A 17,192-nucleotide genomic window follows, 5' to 3' on the forward strand; every position below is an offset into this window, starting at 1 on the left:
ATCACGACAGGTTGGGATTTTAGGTCGTGACAAGTTGGTATCAGAGCCTAGGTTATGTAGGTCTCATGAGTCATGAGCATGTTTAGTAGAGTCTTGCGGATCGGTACAGAGACGTCTGTACTTATCATCGAGAGGCTGCAGAACCCTTAGAAAAATTTCACTTTCTTGTATTCTGTCGTGCGAATTTGTTGATTCTGGAAACTAAATTTCGGTTATTCTATTCTCTCACAGATGGTGAGGATACGTACTATCGGATCGGACGGTCAGCCACCAGTTAGGGCCGCGAGAGGCCAGGGCCGTGGTAGAGGTCGGGCCCGAGGTAGAGGTCGAGGTGTAGCTCGTACCACAGTTAGAACAACACTTGTAGTACCACCAGTTGTTCCAGCCCAGGAGCAGATTCCAGATATAGTTGAGCCGACAGGATCAGCTCAGGCACCGTCTGTGCCCATTGAGATTGCATGCATTCAGGAGACTTTGGCCCAGATATTGGCAGCCTGCACTGGTCTTGCTCAGGTGGTTTCGGCTCAGGCCGCACCTGCCACTTCTCAGGCTGGGGGAGGTACTCATACCCCCGTTGCCCGTACTCCAAACCAGGTAGTACAGGGACTTCAGATACTGGGGGCACTACCAGCCCAATCGGTTGCTGCTGCTCAGGCCCCGATAGTTCCTATTATGGCAGACGATGAGCAGAGGAGACTTGAGAGATTTGAGAGGCTTCGACCTCCACCATTTAGCGGTACCGAGTCAGAGGATGCTCAGGATTTTGTGGATAGGTGCCAATGGATACTTCGGACAACAAGTGTTCTTGAGATCAATGGGGTCTCATTCACAACTTTTTAGTTTTCTGGGGATGCACTTAGATGGTGGGAGACTTACGAGAGGCGTAGGCCTGTTGGCGCAACACCCCTTACTTGGCATCAATTCTCCGTGGTCTTTTTGGAGAAGTTCGTACTTCAGTCCCACAAAGAAGAGCTGTGCAGACAGTTTGAGCAGCTTTGCCAGGGTGATATGTCCGTGACGCGGTACGAGATGAGATTTTCTGAGTTGGCTCGTCACGCAATCTGGTTGGTTCCCACTGATAGGGAGAGGATTAGGAGATTCATTTATGGCCTCACATATCAGCTGCGGTTACTTATGACTAGAGAGATAGTATTTGGTGCTACTTTTGATGAGGTAGTGGACATTGCTCGGCAGATAGAGATGGTTCGTAGCCAGGAACATGGAGAGAGAGAGAGACTAAGGGGCCTCGTGGTCCAGGTGATTACAACGTTGTTCCTTCAGGGGGTCAGTTTCACCGAGGCAGGGGTCGTTCTTACAGACACGCTTAGACGGGTCATCCAGCTCATCGTGGTGCATCAGCTATCCATGGTTATTACAATGCTCACTCAGGCCAGTCTTCATTTAGTGCACTACCAGCGCATAGTTCTCATCATGCCTCGTCCGCATAGGATTCTACAGGTCATTCCTCGGGTTATCAGGAGAAGCAGTTCCGTCAGAGGAGGGGTTGTTTCGAGTGCGAAGAATTTGGTCATTTCAAGAGAGAGTGCCCTAGGCTGTTGAGTGGGGCTTCACAACAGAGTTCTCGACCGACAGCACCAGCACCAGCAGTTATACCACCCGTCCTGCCATCTCGGGGTAGGGGTCAGGCAGCTAGGGATCGCCCAAGAGGGGGAGGATGATCAGGTGGCAGGCAGGCTTGATTCTATGCTTTTCCTGCCACGCCAGATGCTGTTGCCTCAGACGCAGTGATCACATGTATTGTTTCTATGTGACACAGGGACGCATCTATATTATTTGACACTAGTTGCACTTATTCATATGTATCATCGTATTTTTCTCATTATCTAGATATTCCCCGTGAGTCCTTAGTTTCACCTGTTTGTGTCTACACCGGTGGGCGATATTATTACTGTGGATCGTGTGTATCGGTCGTGTGTGGTAACTATTGGGGAACTGGAGACTAGAGTTGATCTCTTATTACTCGGTATGGTTGATTTCGATGTAATCCTGGGTATGGATTGGTTGTCTCCATGTCATGCTATTCTGGACCGTCACGCAAAAATCGTGACGTTGACGATGCCGGGGTTGCCAAAGGTTGAATCGAGGGGTTCTCTAGATCTTGTTCCTAGCAGGGTAATTTCTTATTTGAAGTCCCAACGTATGGTTGGAAAGGGATGCTTGTCATATTTGGCCTTTGTGAGAGATGTTGATGCAGATACTCCTATTATTGATTCAGTACCGGTCGTGTGAGACTTTCCGGATGTATTTCCTGCAGACCTGCCGGGTATGCCACCCGATAGGGATATTGATTTCGGTATTGACTTGGTACATGGCACTCAGCCCATTTCTATTCCTCCGTATCACATGGCACCAGTTGAGTTAAAAGAATTGAAAGAGCAACTTCAGGAACTCCTTGAAAAAGGGTTTATTAGACCTAGTGTGTCGCCTTGGGGTGCACCGGTTCTGTTTGTGAAAAAGAAAGATGATACTATGTGGATGTGAATTGATTATAGGCAGTTGAACAAAGTTACAATCAAGAATAAATATCAATTGCTGCGTATTGATGATTTATTTGACCAGCTTCAAGGAGCGAGGGTGTTCTCCAAAATTGATTTGAGGTCTGGGTATCACCAATTAAAAATTTGGGATTCAGATATTCTAAAGACGGCATTCAGGACTCGTTATGGCCACTATGAATTTCTTGTGATGTCTTTTGGGCAAACCAATGCCCCAACAGCATTTATGCATTTGATGAATAGTGTATTTTAGCCATATCTTGATTTATTTGTCGTGGTATTCATTGATGATATTCTGGTGTACTCACGTAGCTAGGAGGAGCATGCACAACACTTGGGTATTGTATTACAGAGGTTGAGAGAGGAGAAACTTTATGCCAAATTCTCTAAGTGTGAGTTCTGGCTTAGTTCGGTGGCATTCTTGGGACATATAGTGTCCAGTGAAGGTATTAAGGTGGATCCGAAGAAAATAGAGGCAGTTCAAAATTGGCCCAGACCATCCTCAGTTACTGAGATTCGGAGTTTTCTCGGCTTGGCTGGTTATTATCGTCGTTTCGTGGAAGGTTTCCCGTCTATTGCATCACATATGACTAAATTGACCCAGAAAGGTGCTTCGCTCAAGTGGTCGGATGAATGTGAAGAGAGATTTTAGAAGCTCAAGACAACTTTGACTACAACTCCAGTATTGGTGTTGCCTATAGGTTCAGAGTCTTATACTGTGTATTGTGATATATCGCGGATTGGTCTCGGTGCAGTACTTATGCAAGACGGTAGAGTGATTGCCTATGCATCCAGACACTTAAAGATACATGAGAAGAATTATCCAGTCCACGATCTTGAGTTAGCAGCTATTGTTCATGCCTTGAAAATTTGGCGGCATTACTTGTACGGTGTCCAGTGTGAGGTATATACCGATTATCAGAGTCTACAACATTTTGTTTAAACAGAAGGATCTTAACTTGCGGCAGCGAAGGTGGTTGGAGTTGCTTAAGGATTATGATATCATCATTCTTTATCATCCCGGAAAGGCCAATGTGGTGGCCGATGCCTTGAGTCGTAAGGCAGTGAGTTTGGGCAGCTTAGCATACTTACCGGTAGAGGAGAGGCCTTTAGCCTTGGAGGTTCAGGACTTGGCTAATCAGTTTGTTAGATTGGATGTTTCCAAGCCGGATCGAGTTTTGGCCTGTGTGGTTTCTCGGTCTTCTTTATATGATCGCATCAGAGAGCGCCAGTATGATGATCCACATCTACTTGTCCTTAAGGACACAGTTCGGTACGGTGATGCCAAAGAAGTCACTATTGAAGATGACGGTGTATTACGGATGCAGGGCAGGCTATGTGTACCTAATGTAGATGGTTTGCGTGAGCTGATTCTCCAGGAAGCTCACAGTTCACGGTACTCTATTCATCTAGGCGCCGCAAAGATGTATAAGGATTTGAGACAACACTATTGGTGGAGGCGGATGAATAAAGATATAGTTGGATTTGTATCTCAGTGTTTAAATTATCAACGGGTAAAGTACGAGCACCAGAGACAAGGCGGATTGCTACAGAGACTTGAAATTCCAGAGTGAAAGTGGGAGCGTATTACCATGGGCTTCGTAGTTGGATTCCCACAGACTTTGAGAAAGTTTGATGCTGTTTGGGTGATAGTAGATCAGTTGACCAAATCTGCGCATTTTATTCCAGTCGGTACTAATTACTTTTCGGAGCGGTTGGCTGGGATTTATATTCACGAGATTGTTCGCCTACACGGTGTGCCAGTGTCCATTATTTCAGATCGGGGTACACAGTTTACCTCACAGTTTTGGAGGGCAGTGTAGCGAGAATTGGGCACACAGGTTCCGTTGAGTACAACATTTCACCCTCAGACGGACGGCCAGTCCGAGCGCACTATTCAGATATTGGAGGATATGCTACATGCTTGTGTCATTGATTTTGGGGGGTCTTGGGATCAATTTCTACCACTCACAGAGTTTGCATACAATAATAGCTACCAGTCAAGCATTCAGATGGTTCTGTATGAAGCTTTATATGGGAGACGGTGTCGGTCTCCGGTGGGTTGGTTTGAGCTTGGTGAGTTTAGACTATTGGGTACTGATTTGGTTCAGGATGCTTTAGAGAAGGTCAAAGTAATTCAGGAACGGCTTCGCACGACACAGTCCAGACAGAAGAGTTATGCCGATATGAAGGTTCGTGATGTTGTTCACATGGTTGGGGAGAAGGTTCTGCTCAAGATTTCACCCATGAAGGGTGTGTTGAGGTTCGGAAAAAAGGGCAAGTTGAGCCCTCGGTATATTGAGCCTGTTGAGATACTTAAGAAAATTGGGGAGGTGGCTTATGAACTTGCTTTGCCACCTAGTCTATCAGGTGTTCATCCAGTGTTCCATGTATCCATGCTCCGAAAGTATGTCGGGGATCCGTCTCACATTTTGGATTTCAGTACAGTACAGTTGCACGGTAATTTGACTTATGATGTGGAGCTGGTGGCTATTTTAGACCGACAGGTTCGAAAGCCGAGGTCAAAGAACATAACATCAGTGAAGGTGCAGTGAGAGACCAGCTAGTCGGAGAAGCTACTTGGGAGATGGAGCAGGAGATGCGGAACAAATATCCACACTTATTTGAGACTCCAGGTATTATTCTAAACCCGTTTGAGGACGAACGTTTGTTTAATAGGGGGAGAATGTAACGACCCAGCCGGTCGTTTTGAATATTATAACCTCATTTCCCCATTTACTGCTCAATTTATGCCTTGCTATTGATTTATTACTTATCAGGTTAGTTGGTTCGGGTCCGGAAGGAATTCGAAATGAAATGAGACACTTAGTCTCATAATTGAAAAAATATTAAGTTAGAAAAGTGGACCGGATATGGACCTATGTGTAAATGACCTCAGATTCGAATTCTGATAATTTCAATAGCTCTGTATGGTGATTTCAGACTTAGAAACGTGTCCGAAAGAATTTTTGGAGGTCCGTAGAGGAATTAGACTTGAAATGCCGAAAGTTAATTTTTTGAAAAGTTTAACCGAGTGGTTGACTTTTTGATATCGGGGTTGAAATCCGATTCTGAAAATTTCAATAGGTATATATTGTTATTTATGACTTGTGTGTAAAATTTGAGGTCAATCGGACGTGATTTGATAGGTTTCGGCGTTATTTGTAGAAATTAGAAATTTCAAAGTTCAATAGGCTTGAATTGGGGCGTAATTCATGGTTTTAGCGATGTTTGAAGTGATTTGAGGATTCGACTAAGTTCATATGATGTTTTAGGACTTGTTTGTATATTTGGTTGAGGTCCCGAGGGCCTCGGGTGAGTTTCGGATGGTTACAGATCAAAAGAATTGAACTACAACAACTGCTGCAATTTCCTTCTGTTGGAAATTTCTTCTGCCAGATTCAAGCACAGAAATCTCTCAGAATCGAGGGCCACGATCGAAGTCACGATCGAGCCCAGGGCCGAGGGCTACGATCGAAGCCATGATCGAGCCCAAGGTTGAGGGCCACGATCGAAGCCATGTTTGAGCCTAGGGTCGAGGGTCACGGTCGAAGGCAGGGTCGAAGACATGATTGAAGGCCAGGGTCGAGGGCCATGATCGAGGATCAGGATCGAAACCAGGATCGAGGCATAGGATCGAGGGCCAGGATTGAGGCCTAGGATCTAGGACCAGGATCGAGGCCCAGGATCTAGGCTTAGGATCGAGCACCTCGATCGAAGGCCAAGATCGAGGCAGAACCGAGGTTGTCTGGGCAGAATTATAAAAACAGGGACTTCGTCCCATTCGCCATTTTTGATTAATTGGAGCTTGAAGAGAGGTGATTTTTGATATATTTACAAGGAAAACTTGAGGTAAGTCCCTTGTGATCATTTCTACTCCATAGTATTGAATTATCATTAAATAATCCGACTAGATTACATGATTTTGAGGTGTAAATCGGAGATTGGAACTTAGAAATTTGGAAATAAGATTTGTAGATTTGAGGGTCGAGTTGAGGTCGGATTTTGGTAAAATTGGTATGGGTAGACTCGTGGTTGAATGGGCTTTCGAATTTTGTAACTTTTGTCGGGTTCCAAGATGTGGGCCCTGCGGGCGATTTTTGAGCTAACTTTCGGATTTTTATGAAAAATTAGTATTTTCTTATGAAATTAATTTCAATAAATTTTATTGACTGAAACGAATATTTGTGACTAGATTCGAGGCATTCAGAGGCCGATTTGCGAGGCAAAGGCATAACAGAGTAAAAAGTTTCACGTTTTGAGGTAAGTAACAGTTTTAAATATGGTCCTGAGGGTATTAAACCCCGAATTTTGGTATCATGTGATTATTTTGGAGGTGACGCACATGCTAGGTGACAGGCGTGTGGGTGTGCATCGAGGGGATTATGACTTGGTCCGTCCTGGGAAACTGTAAAGTTGAATAATTTGTTGTTAGCTATATGCTCTCTATGTGTTGATAAAATTTGACTGTAAATCATGTTAGAAATCATGCTTAGGCTATGTGATAGTACTGTTGGGACTCACAGAGGTCACATACTTGTTGAATTGCCTGCTAAATGTCATATGTACTTAGTCTCAATTTTTACTTGCACATTTTATCTCAGTCTCTGTTATTATTATTGATACATCATATCATTGTTGTTTGGGCTGATTTCATGATTAATGAGAGCCCGAGAGATTGGAGAGATTTATGACTGAGAGAGGCCGAGGGTCTGATTGTGAGATATTGATATCATAGCACATGAGTTGTCCGTGCAACACGTGAGTTATCCGTGCAGCACGTGAGTTGTCCGTGCAGATCCTTAAATTATACTATAGCATGTGAGTTGGCCGTGCAACACGTGAGTTGGCTGTACAGATCCTTATATTATACTATAGCACGTGAGTTGGCCGTACGGATCCAGATATTTATATTATGGCACGTGAGTTGTCCGTGCAGATTATAATGCTTGGGCTGTAGGAGCCCCTCTGGAGTCTGTACACCCCCAGTGAGCGCGGGTACCTATTTAGAGTGAGTGATGAGGGCTGGGAGCCCAGTGAGTGATTGTTGTCCTAAGAGGTTGTACTTGATTTCTATTTTTTGTTGCACTTAGTTGCTATTTGTCATTGTTCTCTGAAAGATTGTTGATATACGGATTACATGAACATGAACAGTATAAAAATTGATTTGACATTAAACTCCCAAATTTGATAGCATGTCTATTCTTTGCTGGAATTGTTGGAAATGAACCATAACTGTGTAGCTCGTTACTATCTTCAGTTCCTTATTTATTATTGTTACTTGCTGAGTTGGTTATACTCATACTACACCCTGCACTTCGTGTGCAGATCTAGGTGTTCCCGGACATAACGGGTGTTGATCCTTTCACGCGGTTGATTTTCAGGAGATTTTGAGGTAGCTGCCGTGTTCCGCAGACCTTGTCTCTCCTTCTCTATCTCTTTGTTTACTGTATTTGGTCTTAGACTATTATAGACTATTTTTTTCAGACTTGTATTCATATTAGATGCTCATGTACTCAGTGACACCAGGTTTTGATGAGTGTTTGTATTATATTTAAATATTATATTTTCAACCTTAAAGAAAAGTTTTGGTTTATTGAGATTATCGGCTTGCCTAGTATCGAGATAGGCGCCATCACGACCGGTTGGGATTTTGGGTCGTGACAAGTTCAATCTCGTGGGGAGCTAAATCGTTCTCATTCACCGCCGTTGTATAGGTGGTAATATGCTCCTGAGGGTCCGAAGTCCCATCATATTTCGGCACGTCGTGCATTTTAAACTGCTTCGGGATCAATTCTGGTGCCGCGCTTGGTTTATACGGCAACTGAGTATACTTCTTTGAGTCTGGCCCTTTCAGCACTCGTGGTGCACCCGGGATTTGGTCCATGCGGACGTTCACTTCCCTCATAAACTGCAGGAGCTCACTTTTGAAGGGATCGCTCTCATTGTTTTGACCAGAACTACTCCCCCCGGCCCCATCAGAGCCGACCTCGCCCCTCGAGGTGTTGTTGTTGACCCTCCACGTTGTTTGATTTGCGGGAGCATCGGGAGCAACTGGACCTTGTCCATTTGCGTTATTGGAAGCACCCGACAACACCTGCTTTATTTCTATTATAACCTTATCCTGCCGTGTGAGATGGCCTAGAATGACCTCTTGTTGCTCTTGCAGGACCCTTACCGCTTCAACAACATGCTCCATTTCAGCATCAACGAGAGTTGCCTCCCGAACATGTCGCGGGTACCGCCTGCCATGGACCAGCATAGCATCGTTTCCCTTATTGCGGGTGTCACTGATTGAATCATCGTGCTGAGGCTGGTTTCCTTGGGCCTCAAGATTGTGTATGTTGTTGACACCATTATCTGCCAGTTTTTGTGATTTTTTGCTAAGAACAAATAATCAAAACACGTTAGTAAAAGAGACAATGATCAACTTAATTACACGACTGTCTAGGCCCTACGGTGGGTGCCAAATTGTTTATCCATAAAAGATACAGTTGAATTTATACATGGTTTCTAGACAAGTGAATTAATTCAATTCTGAAATAATACATGAATTGAAAAAATATACAATACTTAGCCTTGAAATGAAGACGAAATAATAGAAACAGTAATTCCGGGAGCAAGGCTTTCGGGCAAAACAATAATGAAATCAAAAAGTAAAAAGGTAAAGTTGTATAAAGTTTTGAATAGATTATAGTGTCAGTTTGCTAGAAAATTTGTGTCCTTTTTACAATGACAATAGATCTCACTATTTATAGGTGCACCTAGGGAACAAGGTCTTAGGATCATGCCCCTCTTTAATGTCAATTATGAGGGTCATTGAAGAGTGTGTAACGATGAGCATAAATGACAAATTTATTATAACGGACAATGTACTAAATGCTGTAGAATATTCTCCATTAAATGCTACCGGGTGATAGACATTTATTGCATCTTTATGAGCATCATTCTTTCTGGTAATAAATGAAACAATTGTCTTCGATTTTAGCTATCATCCTTCGACTCCACGTGTCACTCTCTTATGCAATTACTTAGCATAACATATTTTTACCCTATACAATATTCTTTTTTTCCTGGTCGAAAGTAAAAAAAAATAAAAAAATCAACCAAGAGTATACATATGTATATCTACTAGTTCGTGGGACTCTATAACTAGACATCTAAGACCTCGTGAAAGAAACCATTTCTATCTAAGAGATACATAGCATATTCATCAATCTTTTTTTCCTTCTTTTTTTTAATCAAATATACCACTGGATTATTCACATAGTAGTTATTATATTAAATAAATCCCACAGGGTCCTATTATTACTATTCATCAATCTACTCTTACGCATGATATCTATTTAATTTATCAAGTAATTATTTTCATTTGCTCTGTGATGTGTACTTGAATGGCAATCTCCTTCAGCCTGCTATTGCTTTCTCTTTGAACCCCTTGAAATCTTCTAGTATTCCTTTCATTCCAGATGTAATAAACTGAGACAACAAATAAGAAGTTCAATATCCATACCCTAGCTCTGTTGTTATTTATCCTTTTCGATAACTAGTGCACTTCATCGTCCCAGCTTCCCATCTATATGCTTTCTCCCATCCAACTCTTTTTTTGTTTCTTACTCGGTGTCCGGTACCCGCATCGTTGCATGACTAAATTCGAATTCACTCTGGGAAGTAGGTAAAACGCTCCCTAACAAAGTTGATTCCATACTCATGCCTCAAACTCGAGATCTTTGATTAAGGATGAATGAGTACTGTTACGCGGCGCCTTCCTGAAGTTCCTTGGAAGGGCGACGTAAGGCTAGGCAACCGATGTCAGTACGGTTGCTGTCCGCCAACTGAGGTCCCCTCCGTACGCTAGACTAGATTGTCAGTGCCGTACGGGAAAACCAATGTCATGAGCAATTGAAAGAGAGCAGAAAAGAGAATTGAGAATGAAAGAAAGCTTGATTGCATTGAATGAAAGCTATTACAGAAAACAAGACGGTGTCGGGGGGGAGAGACACCAGTACAGAGAATTGTTTGCTTGCTTGAAAGTTTTGATTGCTTGGTCCCCCTTAATAATGCTTAAAAAAAATAAACCAAAGTTACATGACTAGACCTATGAAAGCTGGAAAATCACACTTAAAGAAAATGCAGCAAAACTACTCTATATTTACAATGAAAAGGACTTAGTCTTCTACAAAGCAGCAGCAAGTCCGTTGGCAGCAACTTTGTCTTTAGCATCAGGGTCTGCGCGCGCGGCATTGTCTGCGCGCGCGGCGCTGTTGGCTTTTGCCTGTGGCTGGGCGCTGGCGATGGCTATCGGTGGGGCGACAGAGGCACATGCGCGCTTGTCACTTGGAGCTGCCGAGACCACGGGGCCGACCGTGGCGACGGGCGTTGGGAGGCTGGCCAGGACGCCACGGGGCGCGTCCAAGGGATCATGGGGCATGGCTGGAAAGCCGCCCATGACATTCTCCCCCACCTGAGTTGGCGACGTCCTCGGCGCCTTCCTTGCAAGGTAATCATCAATCAGGCTCTTGTAGGCTTTGAGGTTTGTTCCCCTCTCCCAAGTATTCTCCTCTGCATCACATCCCTGCCATTTCACCAAGAACTCCTGGTGATCTTTTCTTGAGGCGTGAATCACTCGATCATCAAGAATAGCTTCAGCACGCCTTTTTCCGGTTGAATTGGGGCCTCGAATACTTGGTATTGTGAGTTGGCTTCGTGAAGGATCCTCCACATCTTCCCGAAAAGGTTTCAGGAGACTGACATGGAAAACAGGATGGATTTTCCACCAAGCTGGGGTATCCACCCGGTATGCAACTTTCCCAATGCGCCTTTCAATGGACAAGGGTCCAATATATTTTTGCAATAGGCGAGGGTCATGGACCCCTGCAAACAAGTACCGCTTTGGGATTTTGACCATCACTTTGTCTCCCACCTGGTATTCCACAAAGCGGCGATTCTGATCAGCATGCCTCTTCATCCGCTTTTGGGCTTTGACAAGATAGCTCCGCACTATCTCCAAATTTTGCTTCCATTCTTTTGAGAAGCTGGCAGCCCGAGGAGATTTTGACATGTTTGGTGCGTTCACTGTGTGTGGGAGTAGCGGTTGCTGTCCGGTAACAATTTCAAAAGCGCTTTTGTTGGTACTTGAGCTCTTTTGTGAATTGAAACACAGTTGAGCAGCATCCAGAAGCTTCACCCAATTCTTCTGCGATCCGGTCACAAAGTGCCGGAGATATTCCTCTAGCATGCCATTGAATCGCTCCGTCTGGCCATCAGATTGCGGATGAAAACTTGAGCTATGACTCAATTTTGACCCGAGGCACTTAAAGAGTTGGGTCCAAAAATTGCTAGTGAAGCGTGAGTCGCGATCACTAACAATGTCTTTAGGTAAGCCCCAATACTTGACGACATGAGAGAAGAATAGTCGAGCTGTATCTTCTGCTGATATATATTGTGGGGCTGCTATAAAGGTAGCATACTTGGAAAACCGATCCACCACAACCAAGATAGTTGTGAGATCTCCGACCTTGGGCAATCCGGTGATGAAGTCCAGGGAAACGCTTTCCCAAGGTCTTTTTGGTACAGCTAGTGGTTCCAAGAGCCCTGCCTGCGTCAAGCGGTCTGACTTATCTTTTTGGCATACTAGACAAGTCTTCACATACTGAGCGACGTCATCGACCATTTGAGGCCAATAATATGCACGGCGAAGCAATGCCATGGTGCGTTCCTCGCCGGGATGACCGGCCCACAAAGTATCGTGGCATTCTGCAAGAAGAGTCCGTCGCAGATCTCCTCCTTTAGGAACATAAAGTCGGTTCCCTTTCACCTTCAGGAACCCATCTTCGGTGTAGAACTGGCGAGTCTTGCCCTGTCCTACCAAATCAACCAAATACTGTGCAGCAGGATCCTTGATGAGTAGATCCTGTATCTGGTCTTTTATGGTGGTGGTTACTTCGCTTCCCTTTAGGGCGGCGAGTACACACATCGATGCTAGATCAGCTCTCCGACTGAGTGCATCAGCAACATGATTGGTCTTTCCACTTCGGTACTCCAGGTTGAAGTGAAATTCCGCTAGGAGTTCCTGCCACCTAGCCTGTCGTCCATTCAGCTTTGGCTGGGTCATGAAATGGCTAACGGCTGTATTGTCTGTCTTGACCACGAATGGGGCTCCCAGTAGATAATGCCTCCAAAGGCGTAAGCAATGAACGACAGCCAATAATTCTTTCTCATGGGCGGCATAGCGTCGCTCTGCATCCTTCAGTTTCCGGCTCTCGTACGCTACGGGATGCCCTTCTTGTAGCAATACTCCACCAAGTGCATAGTCGGAGGCATCCGTTTGCACTTCGAATGGCTTGGCCAAGTCAGGGAGGGCCAAGACTGGGCTACTGGACATAGCCATCTTCAATGCGTCGAAGGCCTTTGCCCGCTTGGGGCCCCAATCCCACGGGGTGGCCTTCTTGAGAAGTTCTGTCAGCGGCACTGCAATGAGGGAGTAACTTTTCACAAACCGCCGATAGAAGTTGCATAGGCCAAGGAACGACCTCAAGGCATGTATATCCTTAGGAGGCGGCCATTCTGTAATGGCCTGAATCTTCTGCTGGTCCATCTTGATCCTCCCTTCCTCGATGACATGTCCGAGGAAGTCAATTTGTTTCTGAGCAAAGGAGCACTTGGATAGCTTCGCATATAGTTCGTGCTCCCGCAATCGGGCAAGGACCTTCCGCAAATGCTCCAGGTGTTCTTCTAGTGTCTGGCTATATACCACAATGTCATCCAAATAAACCACAACGAATTCATCAATGTATTCTCGGAAGACTTGGTTCATCAAGGTGCAAAATGTGGCTGGCGCGTTAGTCAAGCCAAAGGGCATAACCAGGAAGTCGTACGACCCATATCTTGTCACACAGGTCGTCTTGTGCTCATCACCATCGGCAATCCGAACTTGCCAATAACCTGTCTTCAGGTCTATTTTGGTGAATACCGTCGCACCACCCAGTCTATCAAACAAGTCTGCCATTAGCGGAATAGGGTACTTGTTTTTCACGGTGATTTTGTTTAGAGCCCGGTAATCCACGCAGAGTCGCAAACTACCATCATGTTTCTTTTGGAATAGCACAGGGGACCCGTATGGGGACTTAGAGGGCACAATGATCCCTGTGTCTAGCATTTCCGTCAATTGTCTCCGAAGCTCGGCGAGTTCGGGTTGTGACATTCTGTATGGCGCCCGGGCAGGTGGCTTCGCACCCGGCACCAACTCAATCTCATGGTCCACAGTTCGCCTAGGCGGAAGACGCTTTGGCATGTCTTGTGGCATGATGTCTTCAAATTCCAGAAGTAACTCCTTCACGGGTGCAGGAATGGGACCCGAGGAGCGTTCTATATCTTCCATGCAGAGGGTAGCCAGGAACGTGGGTTCATGTCTTTTTACCCCCTTCTTCAACTGCAAGGCCGAGATGTTCTCGGCTGCCATCTTCATGGGAATGCACGGAATAATGCAGGGCTTGGCCCCATTTGCCCCCATCATCAGCAGCATGTCTGCATACGGTGCGGGCATGGTATTGGTCTGTCTCAGGAATTCCAACCCCACGATTAACTCAAAGTCATCTATGATCACTACGCGCAGGTTGAACTTTCCTTCATAAGGGCCAAGCTTCACTGGTACTTCTTTGGCTATTCCACCCACTGGTTGAGGTGGTGAGTTGATAGCCTTCACACGACCTTTGCCCTTTCCTACGACTAGTCCAAGACGCTCCACCTGAGTCGAGGCTAAGTAGTTGTGGGTGGCACCTGTGTCTATCATTGCCCGAATGGGCTTGCCATTTACCTTCATGTCAACGAACATTAGGGTCCTCTCTTGATGAGGAGGAGTCCTCAAATTCGCCTTCTTATTTCCTTTCCTGGCAATTGGACAGGGGTCCTTCTTCTTGCGGATACCGGCACTGGTACCCGCTAAGGGCTCAGAAATGGAGCCAACAATTGCATTGAATGCACCTACTGGCTCGGTCTGGTCCGCATCATCGGCGTCGTCATCCGTCCCATCCTCAAAAGCTTGATGGGCATTCATCTGTGCATGTGGACATTCATTATTCCAATGTGGTCCGCCGCAATGGCGACATCCTGAGGGGGGCTTCCTCCCCCGATCATTGTTGTTAGATGCAGCACTAGTACTGCCGGAAGAGGGAGTCTTGGATTTGGGTGCACTCCGGTCTCCTCCACTTCTGCTAGGGCCACTAGTGTTTGGTTGGCCCCCTTTGTATCCTCCTCGGACAGGCTGTTGAGGCCTATCCTTCCGGGCTTCCACTTGGTAATCCCCAAGGCACTCTGCTGCTTGGATTGCCTTAGGCAACGTGTCTACCCTTTGTCTCTGCAACTCCATCCGGGCATAAGGTTTCAACCCTTCCAGGAAGGTGAAGAGTTTGTCTTTGTCCCCCATGTCACGGATGTTCAGCATGAGCGCGGAGAATTCCCGCACGTAATCTCGCACTGATTTGGTCTGGCGGAGCTCCCGCAACTTTCTCCTGGCATTGTACTCAACATTTTCGGGGAAGAACTGTAGGCGTATGGCTGCCTTCAGTTCCGCCCATGTGTCGAGGGCATCTTCACCTGCCTTGATGGCTTCATACTTCACCCGCCACCAGAGTTTGGCATCACCCTGAAGATACATGGCAGCAGTTGCTACCTTCTTAGCTTCTTCCAGGCTTCCCACGACATCGAAGTATTGCTCGATGTCGAAAATGAAATTTTCCACTTCTTTGGCATTCCGAGCTCCACTGTATGGCTTTGGCTCAGGAATTTTCAGCTTTTGTGCCACGGGGGCGAGGTTCACACCACCCCCAAATTGGTTTCCGCCTCCTCGAAGTAGGCCCTTGTAAAGCAGCATTGACAACATTGAGCTGGCCTGTCAAGTTGTCAATGGTTTGTTGCATGGCAGTCACCCTGTCTGCCTCTTGTTCCCTGTTGGCTAAATCCTCGGCACGCTCCTGCTGGAGGACCTCAAATTTACCAAAAATTTCAGCTGCCTCTGTGGCTGCTGTTTGCCGGTCTCCTTCAGAGTCGCGGCTGATGTTTTCTATGTCAACTTCGGCCTGGATGAGTCTGCGGTCCAGGTCGTCCAACCTTTGCACTAGGCTGGTTTTTAGATCGGGCACCATTTCCACGATGGGCCGTAATGCGTCAACCGTTCCCTCAAGGGTCGCGATGCGATCCCCATAATTCACCATGGTCAGAAATGGTGGTAATTGCGATGTGATCCCTCGTTCGATGTCGAGCCTAGGCTCTGATACCAACTGTTACGCGACGCCTTCCTGAAGTTCCTTGGAAGGGTGACGTAAGGCTAGGCAACCGATGTCAGTACGGTTGCTGTCCGCCAACTGAGGTCCCCTCCGTACGCTAGACTAGATTGTCAGTGCCGTACGGAAAAACCAATGTCATGAGCAATTGAAAGAGAGCAGAAAAGAGAATTGAGAATGAAAGAAAGCTTGATTGCATTGAATGAAAGCTATTACAGAAAACAAGACGGTGTCGGGGGAGAGACACCAGTACAGAGAATTGTTTGCTTGCTTGAAAGTTTTGATTGCTTGGTCCCCCTTAATAATGCTTAAAAAAATAAACCAAAGTTACATGACTAGACCTATGAAAGCTGGAAAATCACACTTAAAGAAAATGCAGCAAAACTACTCTATATTTACAATGAAAAGGACTTAGTCTTCTACAAAGCAGCAGCAAGTCCGTTGGCAGCAACTTTGTCTTTAGCATCAGGGTCTGCGCGCGCGGCATTGTCTGCGCGCGCGGCGCTGTTGGCTTTTGCCTGTGGCTGGGCGCTGGCGATGGCTATCGGTGGGGCGACAGAGGCACATGCGCGCTTGTCACTTGGAGCTGCCGAGACCACGGGGCCGACCGTGGCGACGGGCGTTGGGAGGCTGGCCAGGACGCCACGGGGCGCGTCCAAGGGATCATGGGGCATGGCTGGAAAGCCGCCCATGACAGTACTTATCACTCCACCACAATCCTTGTTGGTTCTTCCGTCCAACTCAACAGGGAGCACCAAATATGTATTTGGAGTAGGTACATGTGAAAAAGAGACGTGACAGAGTATCCTCTACTCCTACATTCTTTAGGAGCTTGAATTTTTCACTTTTCTAGTATATCAACCGTAGATAATCTTCCTTGAACAGTTAGCCATAGGATAAACTGGCGTCTTGGCATTAGACCTGGTTTCATGCTTTTCCTCTGGACCTTCTGAGACTGTTTTGAGAACTCCCTTCCAGCAATAAGTCTGCAGAGCTGTCCCAAAGTTCATGCTCTATTAAGAAACCACTTTCTAGCATCCAATATATTGCTCCAGCTGACTTGTTTAGGAGTTGGTAAAACTGTTAGGTCTCTCCCTTTTTTATATAGAAGTTATGCACCCATTGAATCTATAGTGTGAAGTTATGCACCTATTGAATCCATATTGTGTCCGATAATGCCCCAAAAAGTAAACAAATTGCAGCTCTATTCCATATATAAAAAATTAATGATGTTCAATCCTCCTGATGACCTAGGCATACACAATCTCTCCCAATTTTTTTTTTTTTTGGTCAAAAGTGTTTTTTTCTTTCTAAAATTAAGGTGTTTGACCAAGCTTTTGAAAGGAAAAAAAGTGCTTTTGAAGAAAAGCAGAAACAGTTTTTGAGAAGCAGAAAA

Source organism: Nicotiana tomentosiformis, chromosome 3, assembly GCF_000390325.3.
Source record: "Nicotiana tomentosiformis chromosome 3, ASM39032v3, whole genome shotgun sequence".
Taxonomy (NCBI): domain Eukaryota; kingdom Viridiplantae; phylum Streptophyta; class Magnoliopsida; order Solanales; family Solanaceae; genus Nicotiana; species Nicotiana tomentosiformis.